Below are 15,906 nucleotides of genomic sequence, written 5' to 3' on the forward strand. Positions count from 1 at the left end.
AGCATCTGTCATCCACAGCCTTAAGCTCTGTCCAGATTATCAAATATTCTTTGACAAAAAGAAGTATTGATGGCCATATATAGTGATGCTGTGCCTATATATGGTCATGAGATGATGTCATCTGAAAGTATTGATGGCCATTTTGTGAAATAAAGTTTGATAGGGTGGACAGGGCTTGACAAACAATTGAGAGTGTGTTGTTTTATTGGTTTTGGGTTTGTTTACTTTGTTAGATACAAGAAGCTATTCCGAGGCAAAACCGATGTCAACACCAGTGTATTTCCAGTAGTTTACTTTCTGAAGGCCGTAGCAACTTTTTCTAAGTTCACAACAATTATTGGGTTAAATCTGAGGAAAGTTGTGGCTAAAAAAGATCCTGTGTTTGAGTGAAAAAGTACTTCTAGGCCCTCAAAACCTTGGGTTTATCATTGCCTTACCAGAGTCATTTTACACTGATACAGCTGGAGAACACAGGTAGGTACATATTCTCCTCTCAAAAAGTATTTTTATTTTTATAATTTAGGGTCTATCTTCTTTGTAAATACAAATAGATCCTAAAGCCAATCACTTAAAGTGTTGGAAAATCGCAAAGTAAACTTTAAATATCAACTGCCAAATCTTATGTATGAGCAATGCCTTATTTCTGAATTAGGCCTATATATTATACACATTTATTTTAAATGAAATAAGGATAAATAGTTGAAAATACAAATTATAAAGTTTGTTTAAATTAAATATAATTTATTGTTAGTCAGTTATTGAATTTTACTTATTATTTATAGTTATGTAATACTTTGATCTTACGTTTTACTCATTGACTGCATGTTAACACCAAGATTTAAAGGTTTAATATTCACTATATTGTTGATGTGTTACGGCAGGCAGTCATTGTTACACAACACATTGTATTAAATGATTGTTTTTGTATTATTTACACAGTAAAAATGAATACAATAGGTATAACGAAGTCCATCATTTACATGCAATTTAGAAAATGAGTTGCTAACTTGCATTTAGATATTAAATTGAGTTAGCGCCCAAGTTCAAGGTAATTAGATTCTGTCCTCAGATAATAGACATCAAAAATGAACCAAGACAATTTTATTGTAGTTTCTTTATATTTAATTTTAATTCATCAGACAGTATATACAGTACCACCACTCGTTTTCATTCATTAACATGGTGTGGTATATAACACAATTTTCATTATTTTTAGATTTTCTTATATTTTCTACATAATATATATTTCACTTTCAACAACATGATAAGGTATGCAGATAATACGTCTAAAAAATGACCATGTTAAACATAACTTATATTTAGGTTTATATTTGATAGCTGTGCCTAGACAAACTTATATTGAAACAGCCAGATATAAATACGCGAATGTCACAAAGTATCAGGCTTATTTAGAGAAGTGCTCCAATTTCAAATCTCATTGAAACCATCTTACTTTTGCAGTGCTTGTATCATACCGACGAATAATAAGAGTCGCAACACACGAATCGTCGCCAACACGTAGTTGCTCCTTCACCTTGTATAATAATAGTCCTATCAGCACAACCATTGACCAAACAGTCACAATCACAGCAAGTAAGTGTTTCACTGAGCAATAAACCAAATCAACAAACAAACAGCACAGTAACGGTTTTTGATAGTAACTTGTTAAACATGACGTCCATAATTTATCCAATAAAGTCTCCAGACTTCTATCGTCACTTTGGGTCACACACACATGAACTACGTCATTTAACATTTTTGTGGCAACCACGACAGAACACCAGTCTTATTCGCCAAAATTGCACTATACAATTTAAAATGATAGACCTGCAAGACGTGCAGGCTTCCACCTATCACAATTTCTGATAGGCCTGCAAAACGCGCAGACTTTACACCTATCATACCACGTCTGTCACTCTTGAAATGTCAAGTTAGTATGAATTTTTACACGCAGCATTGAATCAATTGAAGAATTGCAATCGCACCTGAATATTTAAATTTGACTCACGTGCTATATTATTGAGGACGCTATTTATTAATTAATCTCAAAATAATCTAGCGCAAAACGTTATCCAGGTTAAACGTAACATGAGTCTTCAAGATAATTTGACTAATACACAATGATTTGTATCTACAAGCAATAACTTCGTTATCGTATTACCGTACTCGTGCGAATAAGCGCTCCGTTTGAATAAGCGCTCCTAATAACTTGAAAATTTCCTTAAGCGGCCTGTTTGAATAAGCGTGCCTTTTAATTTGAATAAGCTCACCCTCAATAATAATCGTGTGATTTTTTTTTTAGCAAGACTGTGGTTGTTGGCATGATTTGAGCTGCGGAGTGAAATCACATTCTCCTTATGTCAATATCAAAATGAGGATATTTCTCTTGGACAAATGAGAACTCTCTGTACAGACATTACACTGTATTTCCAAATTCCACCTTCTTATATTTGTCTAGGCCTAGTCCTACTTCTTTTCCGACAATTTGCACCATTAGCACATTCTCATCTGAGTTTTCAAGAAAACTTAATGCAATGATCATGTCATCAGCTGCTAATGTCAATCATTGGTTGAGTGATTGATTAACTGACTGGTTGATTAATTGACTGAATGACTGATTATTGACCAATTAGACAAACACATTATTTAAAAAAAATTACATATTTTACTTTTAATTATATACCACAGCTCTGATTTTTTAGAACATTCAAATCAAGTATGAATTTTATAATTCTCACAAATGTGAGATCTCACCACGAAATGAGACGCATCCTTGGTGAAATCTATTGAGATATTCACCAAAATAGGTCAAAATTTTGATTTTAATGTTTTTGAATAACTTGATACTTATATTTTATGATTGTGTACTTTTTAAGTGAATTTTCATACTAAAACAGTATTCTTTTCGCATATTCTGTAATTCTAGTCCTATTATTTGTACAGGTTAGTTTATCTTTGAGGCCGATATTCTCAAAACCTGGTCCTCATACACGTAAACTGTAAATGCTAACATCTCTGGATCTATTTATCCTAGTGAAGCCATTCAAAGACCAAATTAAAGCTTATAATGTGATCTACCAAAATGTAATATAAACTCATTTTTTTGATTTTCTAACGATGAGACTCATTTTTTAGTGAGACCTCACAAATGATAGTAATATTATGGAAAGAGTAATAATTAACTATTACTATAAGTAACTATTACTTACCATGATAGACTTGCTATGAATTTTTTTTTTTTTGATAAGACAAATAACATTTATGCTTAGCATGTTATAATTTGTAAGCTATTATAGTTCATTATTTTCTTATTTTTTACTAAATTAAGCACAAACAACACACATTTGAATAACCTGTGTTTTGTAGCAGGTTATTTTTGTAAATCTCTCATAATTAAGAATTTAATTTTGTATTTCTGTTGCTATGTTCTTTTCTGGATGCACCATTAGAATTTGTCTAACGCGTGCCACTGTTATAAAAGTGTTATCCAATAAATATTGTATTGTATTGTAGCATAATTTTGGAATTTTATTCTAATAAAGTGCAGTGGACAATCGTACTGGTTTTCATATGGAAACAAATTGCTGTGTTTAGTTTATTTTAGGCCTAATTGCCAAACATTACTCCTTGCTATTAGGTTGGCAATGAAACATGTCTACAAGTAAATCTATCTATGAGCCCAATGTGATTTCAATTAGCCTTACACTACCACTGACCCACGATCACCCAAAAAAACTCAACTAACCTCCCCCATTGAAAGTGTAAAAAAGAAAAAATCCACGATCACCCAAAAAAAAACTCAACTCCCCTCCCCCATTGAAAGTGTAAAAAAGAAAAAATCCATGATCACCCAAAAAAAAACTCAACTCCCCTCCCCCATTGAAAGTGTAAAAAAAAATCCTGCTCGATAAATAGAAAACACCTCATATCACCTTTAATATTTCTGCTAGCTAACACCCCTCACTTAATCATCATTTTTTTATTGACCTTCCAGCAAAAGATACCAACATCAATTTCACAAGTTTAATTCAAAAAGCAGAGAAATTCTGCAGCAAGATAAAGCACAGTAAAGTCTATTGTGATCAAAAGCAGGGACTCTCTGGTTTCAGATGAACAACAAGCAGAGCAGGCTACCCATCTACATATATGACAGCATGAATGATGAGTCTGATCAGCGCCCTCTATGATAGTATCAGGAATGCAGTTGAAACATTGAATAGTAACAGTAAAGAGGTAATAGAGCATTTTTAAAAATCTTTTTATGTAATTGCAGTCTTGTTTTTATTTTATGTAACTATTGTAACCTAAACTGAAAGAGCATCACATTAAAAGCAGTCAAATTATGAGAAAAACTTGTAGAATGTTTCCCTAAGCTGCAAATTAATAACAGTTCACTCGGGAGAAATTGATACTGCAACAATTGTTAATAATAAACAAATAAATGAACGGTGCACAAACATCTTATATAGAGTGCAATATGAGTTGAGTGGAGTGTCGTCATACATAAAACAAAATGTTTATAATAATAAGTAAATATCCTATTAATATTTCATAATATCTTTGGAAGCTTGGTATTAATACCGTTACATGCTTAAAATCTCAATTCTGAACTGTGATTATAGTAAATAAACATAGAAAAAACCAATGATGTGGTTTTTTACTAAAATTAATTGATATTTGAACACATATTAAAGATGACAATCAAACGACAAAAAGAACACATGTTTTGGGCAGGAAGGCTCTGACAGTTGGCCTCAACTTATACTGAGGGTGTCAAAGTTCTTGGCTGTCTTGTACTGTATGACATGTATTGGACATCATCATAGTATTTGAGTACTTAAAAGTAGTATCAGACTTATTCATATTTTGACATCATTTTTCCACCAGGTTCTTATCAATTAGAATTAGAATTAGGTTCTTATCAGGTTCTTCCTGCTCGCCCTGTCATCTTTGGCCGTCCAAATGGTCTTTTGTCTGGCACCTCCATCTTTCTGGCCACATTCAGCACTCTGCTTTACATGCCAAAACCATCGCGGTCTCTGTCTTCATAAGCAGTTCCCCAACAGGTACTCATCTAGAATTAGTTACAATCCTGTAACCTGGCCTCATAGCTTAGGCGAGACATTTTAATATTCCTTATTGTTTTCGTGTTCTTATTTTTTTTTATAGGTTTATAGGTTATCAGATTAGTGCAGAATAAAAATAAAAATAAAATTTTGTTTTCTTATTTAGCAAATAGTTTTGTCCAAATCATCCAGACGGAGGAAAAAATAAAAATAAAATGTTATTGGTGAATGTAAAATAGGATGGTTAAATGTTTCAAATTTATATAATTAGAAAGAAATGTACATATCTTATCTTTGGAGATTTTGTGGCAGTGGAGGATGTAATAAAATCAAAGAAAAACTGTTATTTTTTTCTGAAATTTCCGCTTTTTCGTGAAGGCGTGTACGCTAATTGGCAAGAAATAAAATGTTATTTTTATTTGAAATGATCAATATTCGCAGTCGGCGGAATCGTTCAAAAAAGTCTTGCCTTATTTGTTAGAGTAGTAAATCTTAATAATATTTAAATTATTTGTCCTCATTCTAATGCAAAATTGAAAATTTGGGACGGGGACCCATGGCTGCAGTGCATAGTCACCCAACTTAACTACAACATATGACAGACACGTATGGATACAAACATTGTCCTTTAACCTACCAAACTCTCAATATGAGATGATCAAACAATTTCAACTGGTTTTGAATTGTGTAATGTGATTTATAGAGTAAAAAATAATACAGTAGGCATTAAAACAAAGTACAGGTACATTCACATCATTTGTACAATTACAAAAATGAGTCTTCAAGATAGTTTGCCTATAATACATAACAATACCTTTATCATAGGAGTTTTGTGGTAATATAATAATACGTAATTCAAAATTTGCAATTAATAATATAGTAAAAAATACATTTTTTATTGATTTTTTGTAGTGGTTTATTTATTCATGTATGCATTGATTTATTGATTAACTGACTGATTGATTATTGAGCAATATCACCATCACATTGTTATTAAAAAATGTATTTATATATTTTATTTTTAATTATATACTGCAGCTGTAAATTTTATATTATTCAAATAAAGTATATATTGTATCATAATTCTCACAAATGATAGTAGTAATGAAAGTAGTAAAATATAATAACGACTATAATACTTAACATGATAGATTTGCTATGACAATTATTTTTTCTACTTGTTTTAATGATGTTTTGTAGCTAATAGTTTATTATTTTCACATTTTCTACTCAGTTAAGCCCAAACAACACACATTTGAATAACCTTTGTTTTGTAGTAAAATTTTGAAATTGTTTTTTAATAAAATGCACTGGACAATCGTACTATTTTTTATAAGGGGAAAAATTGCTGTGTTTAGTTTCAAAGTTCAACAGCATTTAACTAAGGCCCATGTGCCTATATTTTAGGCCTAATTGCCAAACATTACCCACCCCATTAGGTTGGCAATGAAACATGTCTACAAATAAATGTTAATGCTTCTTTTTTTTTTTACAAGCTTATAGGTATTATTGATCACTTTACTTTCAACACTAGAATGACAAAAAAAAAGAAAAAAAGAGAAAGACCCAGAAAGCTTGAAAAGCAAAGAAAGCCATAAAACCAGAAACTGATATTAAGCACAGAAAAAAATGTAGAATTTGATGTCTTCCCAAATTCATATCTTGTTATATCATGTAGTATATCGAGTATTGATTTTTTGTAAATTTATATTTTAAAAATCCTGTACAGCGCCTGTGATCATTTTAATTGGATATTGTTTGTGCTAAATAAAGTTATTTTTAGTAGTAGTAGTAGCCCATGCATGCCAAATCACAGGGATCGCCAGCAAAACAAGATGGCCTATGGCAATTCCCCAAGAAAGCAGAAATCTCCTGAAAATTAACCAATCTTAATACGAAAATTTATAATATATACGTTACTTTAGTAGTAATAGTAGCCCAGGGGTGCCAAATCTCCAAGAGTCGCAGGGATCGCCTGCGAAACAAGATGGCCTATGGCAATTCCCCAAGAAAGCAGAAATCTCCTGGAAATTAACCAATCTTGCGCAAATTCCTAATATTTACATGTTTATACAACAGTACTGTAATTATCAATGGTCTCACGCAAGTCAGCTGGTGATGAGTATCACCATGTGCAGCTAAATAAAGTTACATGTGTTTAAGAAGCTCATTAATCAGATCTCCAGCAAGTGACTTCTTCCAACTTAGACCTCTGAGTAACTGTGTTAGTCTCAACTAAATCAGTAAAAAAATATATCAAACAGCACTTTTTTTTTAATACACAAAATATAATTCATTGAACACCCAGCTTTTTCTTTATGCAATCAACTTCTTCAGGTTGCTATTTTAATATGTAATTTGTTTTTTTTATAGTGCATATAGTGGTCCCATGATTTCCAAGTTTAAGGATCATAATGATTTCTACTGGTATGTAATATGAAAGGAATGGTCTTCGATGGAGATTGTGGATACAGGAAACAAGAAGAACAATTGAGACAGGTATGTGTACAGACTCTTCCTATTCATGTGATACTGCAGTGTTTTGGGGTATAAGCCCACCTCTTCTATGCCTGCCCTTACTCTATAGGTTACATCTGATTTTATGTATTAGTGCCCCCCCCCCCAATGCCAATCAACAGTCCAGGTTTTGAACAAAAAGCTAAGTTGATTTTTTACAAATACTCTCAGGTAAAATAAGATCTTGCCTTTGATTTGTTCATGCAGTGTTGAAAATTCGCCTTTTAAATATCCTTCCCTATACAGATGAAAAAGTTTTTATGAATATAGGGTTTCTCAAATACCTTTCAATATATATTGACCAGGGGTGTGACTATGACATAGGAAAGCCTAACAACACATCAAGTGGTCATTTCTAAACCTTTGGCCAATAACAATACAAAATACAATAAAATGTATAATAGGATGGTACTATGTATTAAATTCAATTCAATTTCAATTTTATTCAAAAACCTCCAGAAATGAGAAACACAAACAACAAGCAATAAAATTACATAGAAAACAGAGATAACGGGAAAACAAACGAACAAAACCCTCATCCAGAAAGAAATGACAACCAGAGTTAAAATGGTTTGGTGAGCATGATAATTAAGTCGAGGTTTTGTTGATTAATGCATGTTTTCCTATGGATTAATGTCTTAAGACTGTCACAAATACCGTGGTTAATACAATCACTATTCTTAGAAGTCTTCAATTTTCGTCTATAGCTATAATTAAATACTATAGTGTCGAGAAAAGAGAGATATCCAAGTCAACCAGGCCTTTCTTTATCCTATCAATAAGACGTGTTCTTGTATACCATGTTACCGTTAGCTTCACAATTAAGTAATAGGCATAACATTTCCTGGAGGTGGAGTCATTAGCAAATATTTGTGACAAAAGATCGAGCTGGGATGACAAAATAATATCTTTAATCTTGGGCAAGTTAACTGCATGTAACAGAGGAGTACCTGCAAAATTTAGGGATACCAAAAAATGCCTTTACCAACTTACTTTGAATTTTATCCACGTTGTCAACTCTATTGATATCAATACATTGGCAACCATATGTAAGAATAGGAACAACTACAGTGTTCCAAATGTGAAGTGTCACCTCAGTACAAGAGCCCTGTTTACACACGCCGATACTTTGTAATGAAAAGAAGGCTTTCTGGGAATTACGAATTCTCGCATCAACGTGAGAATTTCCCTTTAGATTGCTGTTAAGTGTGACCCCCAGGTAGGTTACAGAGTCTGTGACTTTCAAGGTATGATTATTTAAAGTCCATACCGGGGCTGTGATAAACTTTGTATGCCAAATGTTGTACAAGATGTGTTAATGGGATTGAAACGTAACCCATGAGATAGTATGTAATTGTTGGCGTAGTCAATAAGTTTTTGAAGACCAGTGGCGGTAAGACTTGTTAAAAGTAAATCGTCCGCATAACAGAATGTATTAAACTTACAATTTGCAACCACAATACCGCAATTAAGTTCATTTAAACCATTTACCAGATCTTTAAAGAACAAGTTAAATATAAATGAAGATAGTCCTCCTTGTCTAGTACCTTTGCGGATTGCAATACTTCTACTAGTCATATTATTCCATTTAACAGTGCCGTTTATATTTGTGTACCATTTATACATACAGCACCACCAGTCAGATTTAATTGCAGAATAAGTTTTTGAAATATTACGACATGGGGAATTGCATCAAATGCACCTTCGGCATCTAAAGAACAGGAGTAAACACTGGAGCCCTGATTTACACAATAATTAATAACATCACTAAAGGTGGCGGTGGCCATGCTGGTACTTCGACCACTTACAAATCCAAATTGCATTGCATCAAATTCAATATCCCTATGAAATTCGAGGACACATATCTCAAAAATCTTAGATAAAACATTTGAGACAATAATGGGCCTATAATTGCTTGGCACCGATGGATCTAGACTTTGCTTTTTAAGAATCGGAATTAACGTACCTTCCTCAAAAAGATTTGGAACAACTCTGTATTTAATACGTGTGTTAAATATCACTGACAAAATCTTGGGGAGTTTTGATTTTACTCCATGCTTAAGGTGTTGAGCAGTAATTCCGTCGGGGCCTGGAGAAGAGTTATTGTTTAAAGTATTAATATATCTAATAATGGAGTCAGTGTTAAAATAGTTTGAATTTAAAATTAAATCTTTCATGTTATTCATTTTGGTAGTGACCTCCTTCTGAGCATCAATAATTGTTTGGGAACTGTACTCATCTTTATCAAATTTGGACTCAAAGAAATCGGTGAGTGTTGATAGATAGTGATTGCATTTCCATAACGATTGTGTTTTTAGATTTTTTTACTGCTTCCCAGAAATTTTTTTGGTTTTTTTCTCTGAAAAATCGGTTTAAGGTATAATATTTTTTTGATTCAATGTTTTTAACAGCAGATCTACATGTTTGCCTGTAGACCTTTTTAGCGTATTTGTAAGAGATAAACACGTGGCCGTCGTGGGGTCTATCACATTGATTCCAAATTCGATACCAGAAGCGTTGTCTATCTCGAGCAATTGTGCAATTTTGATTCCACCAGTGGGTTTTCCTGGGAAACTCTTTTTGTTTAGGTTTTTTTGCACTAGATTTTAATAGCAGAATTATGAATGATTATTGCAATATTTTCACATAGGCTATTTACAAAAATCTGTGCTGAGTTCTCATCATGTATATCACAACAATTAATATTAATATGATTTAAAAGGTGTGCCAGACTTTCTTCATAAGCAAAGCAAAAGCTGTCGGAATCCCAGTTGCATTTAGGGTAACACTTTCTTTGTTTAACATCTTCACTTTGTTGTTTCTGTGGCGAAACAACAATCTCAATTGTAGTTAGGGTTGGAAGATGATCGCTAGTGTTATCACAAAAGGCATTGGTTAGAATCCGACAATCCTTCCCCTTGCTGAACGAATAATCATTTACAATAACATGGTCAATATAACTTGAATAATTACCTTTAGCATAAGTGTAATTAACACTCTGTTCAAATTCAAAATTACAAATAGAGAAGTCGTTTAATCACAAGTAAAGTAAAAAAGCAATACACAATGAGCAGTGTATGGATGTCTTTTATACCAGTTTCTACAAATTTGGTGGTTTTTAGGAAGTGAGGCATTACAGTCCTCAACTATCATTATAGGACTAGGATATTCTGTCGTTATCGATGGGGACTTCTCTAAATACTAAACCAGGAGTAATCTTACATACAAAGCCGATACCACCGTAAGGTCGGCCTGCGGTGATGACCTCGTGATCAATACTGGACTTTAAGAAGGACTGGTATCCTTTTAAAGATAAACTAATATGCAGGTTGTCGTTTTTATGTTCAGAGATAAATATACTTTGAATGGATTTTTTTTAAACAATGGTGATAAAAATGTCAATAATAGATATTATACAGTGGTGGGGGGATTCTTATTTACTTATTTTAGGTTTTTGTTGATGTTTTAATGGGTAAAGCATAAAGACCTTGTTTATTTGCACGATATAGTTCAACCTGTTAATATCACTATATGTAAATCAAAATAAAAACATTTCAGTAGTAAGTTTTACTTATGGAGAAAAAAATCCTTAAAAATTGAACAACAAATTGATTATGAATTACATGTGGGTGCACTAAAGCATAGTGGTTATCTATTCTTTAATCTTTGTTTTTCTTCTTTTAAGAATTTTACTATACAAGAGACAGTTGAGATGCATTTATGCCACTAAATCCACCTAGTAGCCCTCAGCAAGGCAGAAGCCCTATTGGGTCATACAGAGACTTAGCAGAGGAGCCATGATCACACCCGCTATTAGTTGATAGTAATTCACAAATTGCACTACTTCATAATACTGGTAATGGTAATAGTGATATATAAGGCGCATAATACAAATTCATTTCTATGTAAAAAAACCACAGCCCAAGTGCACACAAAAATAGAAAGAACTTTAAACAAAAATCAAAAGAAATGAATCAAATTCAGAATTAAAATAAAGAAAAAAGATGGGATTTGAGGCAAGAATTGAAGACAGTCAAACAGTCTCAGGTACAGTAGTTGGTTTCAAAGCTTTGGAGCAGCAACCAGAAACAACGATTGCCACAAGTTGTGTGGTGACCAATGGGACAGTTGAATGGTAAGTGAAGATGAGGTAGACCAAGTCTGCGGCTGCAAACAGCAGAATGAAGTGAAATAAGATTGGAGATGTAGTGGGGGAATGATTTATGGAGTGACTTACAGTATATACAAATAACAAGATCTTGAAGTTAATTCTCAGATAAATGGGTAACCAATGGAGACGATGTACAGTTGGGGATGTGGTGTATGCCCACGTTTAGGAGTGAAAGCAATGAGTCTGGCTGCTACATTTCACTGGACTTTTCTCAGCAGTTTCTAGGACAAGCCATAAAGTACCCCATTGCAATAATCCAATCGAGATTAAACTAATGCATGGACAAGTTTGGAAGTAGCACCATCATTGAGCATCATTTGCATGCCCCCCCACCCCAAAAAAAGAAACAAACTTGCGCCTTCCCATTTAAAATGTACAAGGCAAAATAAATCATGCTCAAGTAGATAAATCACCTTATTTTTGTAAACTAACATTTCCTCGCATGAGGCTAGTCGAGTGGCCGAGCGGTAAGGCAGAAGAAACAAATTGCCTAAAATTTTGCTACTACAAGATTAATAGAAACAATAATATAATGAATGGCATCATACTCAAAAGTGATGTGCAATGCAATCTTGTATACATAATTGAAGTTTAATATTAACAATAACCAATCAATAAAAATTAACATAAGGAAACACAGAAAGAATGACAGCAATATATTCAGAATAAAAAAAGTTATTTAATTGTTACATAATACATGTTTATCATATTCATTTTAATTATTTACTTTATAGTGGTTTGGGAGACAAGGCCTGTAGCCATTGTGTGATGACAGGATGTGTGGCCTGTAGATCTGAAGATTCTCTCCACAGCCATGTAATGCACAGTGACAGGTATGGTGCCCCTCAAATTATCAACATATTTGACCTCCACTATTCACATATGCATAGCGCCAAGTACAGAGTGTCACATCAAATAGAAAAACAAAAGTGCACAGTGGTACATCCTCGCTTTGTTCCTCTATTTTGATCCATTTTGTAAACAACTCAAATTTGTTTACCTCCTTTGAGTATACAGCTCATTTAGACCTTCTTTACTGTATAGTTATTCTATTATTAATTTAGATGTAATTTATGTATTGCATGCACTGTATTTATGTTTTTAATCTTTGTCTTTCAAGTAATTATTTAACTTTTGTGTATATTTTGTGTATTCCTAATTCAGGAAAACAAATTTCATGTGCAATTCATTTCATTTATTAAATTAAATGGAATCTGAGTCTTGAGGTGGGGGGTGGGGGGGGGGGAGTGGTGTCTGTCCAACTGGGGATTATTCCCCTGCCCCGCTAGTGCTTCTACTGGTGCGATCATATTCTTTCTGTGGTTTTGAAGGTCAAATGACGATAATCTTTTGTTTTTTAGATTAGAAACTGATTGAGTGCAGGCCGAGTGATTGCGAACGTTTTAATGTCTTGCTACTACTCTTAGTTAGCATCACTGAAATTTTCGTTGTCAACCAAACTCATTGAAGAGATCAGTTAAAGAGGCAAATCTTGTCAAACTATGGTATGCTCAAATGATTGCTTTTATTTTATTTAATAATATTTAATATTAATTTTATTGCGAAGTGCTCTCGCATTGGTTGCCTCACAGTGCTGCAAGAAAAATGATAATGTTGAGTTTAGTGAGTGGATTAAGCTACAGGTCTCCTTCCAATTAGAGACCACTTTTGTGACCAGGGTTTCTGTAGTCTTTCAGCTTTGGCTAATTTGAGACCACAACACAGTTTTCTTTAATTGGAGGTGGTCTTTAATTGGTGGGGTCTTTAGAGACCTGTAATTTAAAGTGGAAGTATATTATAAAACAATTCCAGAGGCAGTTTGTTTGTTTGTAGTTTGTTTTGTTTGGTAGAGAGGGTGCAGTGACAAAAAGGTAGCGCTGTGAGAAGAGGAAGGGTCATTCCATCTCAAATCAAGCAAATTTTGGGATGTCCTACCTTACACTTTTAATATTTAAAAATATAATAAATGGCAATTTGTATGGCAATCCACCACAAGTATGTGGCTCATGGCACTTGTTGCAATTTAACTTTTTTTAACACAGCTGCTCCAGTATCACAAACCACGCCCAAACCACGCCCATATTAAGCACAATGATGCTGTTAGTTAATGCTTATTCTCCTACATATACCTTTACGTTACTATTTTAAAAGTACTGTATTTATAGTGATAATTTGTTGGAATCGATAAAATCTCGGAAACTAATATTTTTTAATGCGTCCTTGTAGTAAATTGGTAGTACACTGAGGAGGCAATCCCGTACTGTTTAGGCCTAAACTCTTCTCTGCAGAATGTGCTTTATTTGCGCTATTGTAACTTACATTCCATGCCTCCAGGTAAATCACAAGGAGAGCCCAGATAGAATTGAGCAAGGGACGGAAAGGTGTTGACAGATCAGCACACCACAGAGCTAAATTACCCCCCATGCTCTCTTCACTTTAGAGACCAGACTACTATTGCTAATGATCATCATGGTAGACCTAAATATTGATAATTAAATATTACAATTATAATAGTGAAAATAAAATCCTTATTTGCAAATTAATATATAATATATAAATGTGTATATTTTTAATACAATATTAATTACTATTGAATTAATGTTTCCACAGTAATGTTGCTACCATTTACCTGTTTCTGTTCCAAGAGCCATAAGATGTCAAATTTGCTCTGTATTGTTGAGTGCAGTTAAAGTTGATCAAGATGCTAGAAAGGTAGGAGATACCACTATTTAACTCAACAATCAATCAGTTGTGGTCAAGTTATTAACTTTATCATTTTATATCAAACATAATTAATCAGTATTTGGTAATAATTATCATTTCATTTAGTAAAATTGTTAAATTGTATTCCTTCCCAAGTTGTTTGTTTGCTCCACAATTTCAACGTCACCTTGTGACAGTATTTAGCACATATAAATGTTCACATATTCAGCAGGAAAGCATCATTATTGTAAACATCCTGAGGTCCCTATTTTATGATTGACTGAGATGCATCCGATTAGTAGCTTCATGTATCATGCATCTTGCAACTGACCAGAGCCTCATGCATCTTGCAACTGACCAGTAGCCTCATGTATCATGCATCTTGCAACTGCACCAGTAGCCTCATGTATCATGTATCATGCAACTGACCAGTAGCCTCATGTATCATGCATCTTGCAACTGACCAGTAGCCCTCATGTATCATGATGCAACCGACCATGCAGATGCAAATATGGTTGAGTAACATAGACCTGAGAATTGACTGTTCTATTATTTTTGAGGGGTATTCTAGCTTAAGTACCGTCACTAGTTTTGTTGAGGTCACAGCTGTTCCAACCTATAATAAAAATCTAGAAAAGTCAAGCGCCCTCAGTGTAAGAACTGCAAAGAACACTTAGTGTTATGCGAAACCAACAATCACAAATGTCAAAGCATAAAAGAACAGGCATTCAAGAAAATAATACATGCTGTGCAAGAAATAGAGAGCACTTCATCAGAAAATGAAGTATGCCCAAAAGAACTAAAAAATATGGCACATAGCCTTGTTCGAAAAGACCTACTGAATGGTAAGATGGCACTCACAACGCAAGGACGTGTAAGTTCAGTTTATTTTATTTATTAATTTATCAAGTAACCGTAAATTACATAGTACATTTAAAATGGAAATTTAATTTGAATTACAAAGATCACTAATATTTTTTATATAAAATTCAGCCACTGAAAATTGTTAGAGAGACGCAAATTGCACCAACAAAACCAGTAATAAACCATAAAGTCACAGAGCGAATGGATGCCTAAAAATGTCTCGGCATCATGAATGCATGCAGAATTAATTGGAGCCAACAACGAGTCTTGAGGAGGTAAAGAATTTATATAATCAATATCACTCTACATCATTTCAAAATACAGTATTTTGAAATGAGTTTTTTTTTTTTTTTTTTTGTATAATTATAAGCGTTATATATTAGTCTCAATTTTTAAATAAACATGTCCCCTGAATAAACACTCCCTCAAATACTCTTGCCACTTTAATCGCCCTGGGCTGTTTACTCAAATAAATATGTTATAATAAAATTCAAAATCCATTTGATAACATTAAACACTGTCTCTTATACACATCTAGATGTGTATAAGAGACAGATAATACAGAGTACGTAAACCCGGAAGTAT

The 15,906-nt window shown here is 33.3% G+C and overlaps 2 long non-coding RNA genes across 6 annotated transcripts in view; both read left to right on the top strand.

The window, feature by feature from the left end:
- LOC117125321 overlaps positions 1 to 11,394 on the top strand; it is a 21,021-nt gene extending 9,627 nt beyond the window's left edge. For 3 of the 4 annotated variants that reach the window (XR_004448090.1, XR_004448088.1, XR_004448089.1), the window contains 6 exons: positions 234 to 474; positions 1,462 to 1,593; positions 3,995 to 4,233; positions 7,440 to 7,565; positions 9,778 to 9,851; positions 11,269 to 11,394. This is a non-coding gene — a long non-coding RNA (uncharacterized LOC117125321). The remainder of the gene's footprint in view (positions 1 to 233; positions 475 to 1,461; positions 1,594 to 3,994; positions 4,234 to 7,439; positions 7,566 to 9,777; positions 9,852 to 11,268) is intronic. The other variant, XR_004448091.1, reaches the window with a different exon arrangement.
- Positions 11,395 to 12,486: 1,092 nt separating this feature from the next.
- LOC117125330 lies at positions 12,487 to 15,460 on the top strand. Of its 2 annotated transcripts, XR_004448105.1 has the most exons (3): positions 12,488 to 12,587; positions 13,116 to 13,259; positions 14,365 to 15,460. It is a non-coding gene; the product is annotated as an uncharacterized LOC117125330 (long non-coding RNA). The 2 variants fall into 2 exon arrangements; XR_004448106.1 differs by lacking the exon at positions 13,116 to 13,259 and having other exon boundaries at positions 12,487 to 12,587.
- The last annotated feature ends 446 nt before the right edge of the window (positions 15,461 to 15,906 follow it).

This window comes from Anneissia japonica, unplaced genomic scaffold (assembly GCF_011630105.1).
Source record: "Anneissia japonica isolate Jap-2015-1 unplaced genomic scaffold, ASM1163010v1 scaffold315_len769609_cov171, whole genome shotgun sequence".
NCBI classification, from domain to species: Eukaryota; Metazoa; Echinodermata; class Crinoidea; order Comatulida; family Comatulidae; genus Anneissia; species Anneissia japonica.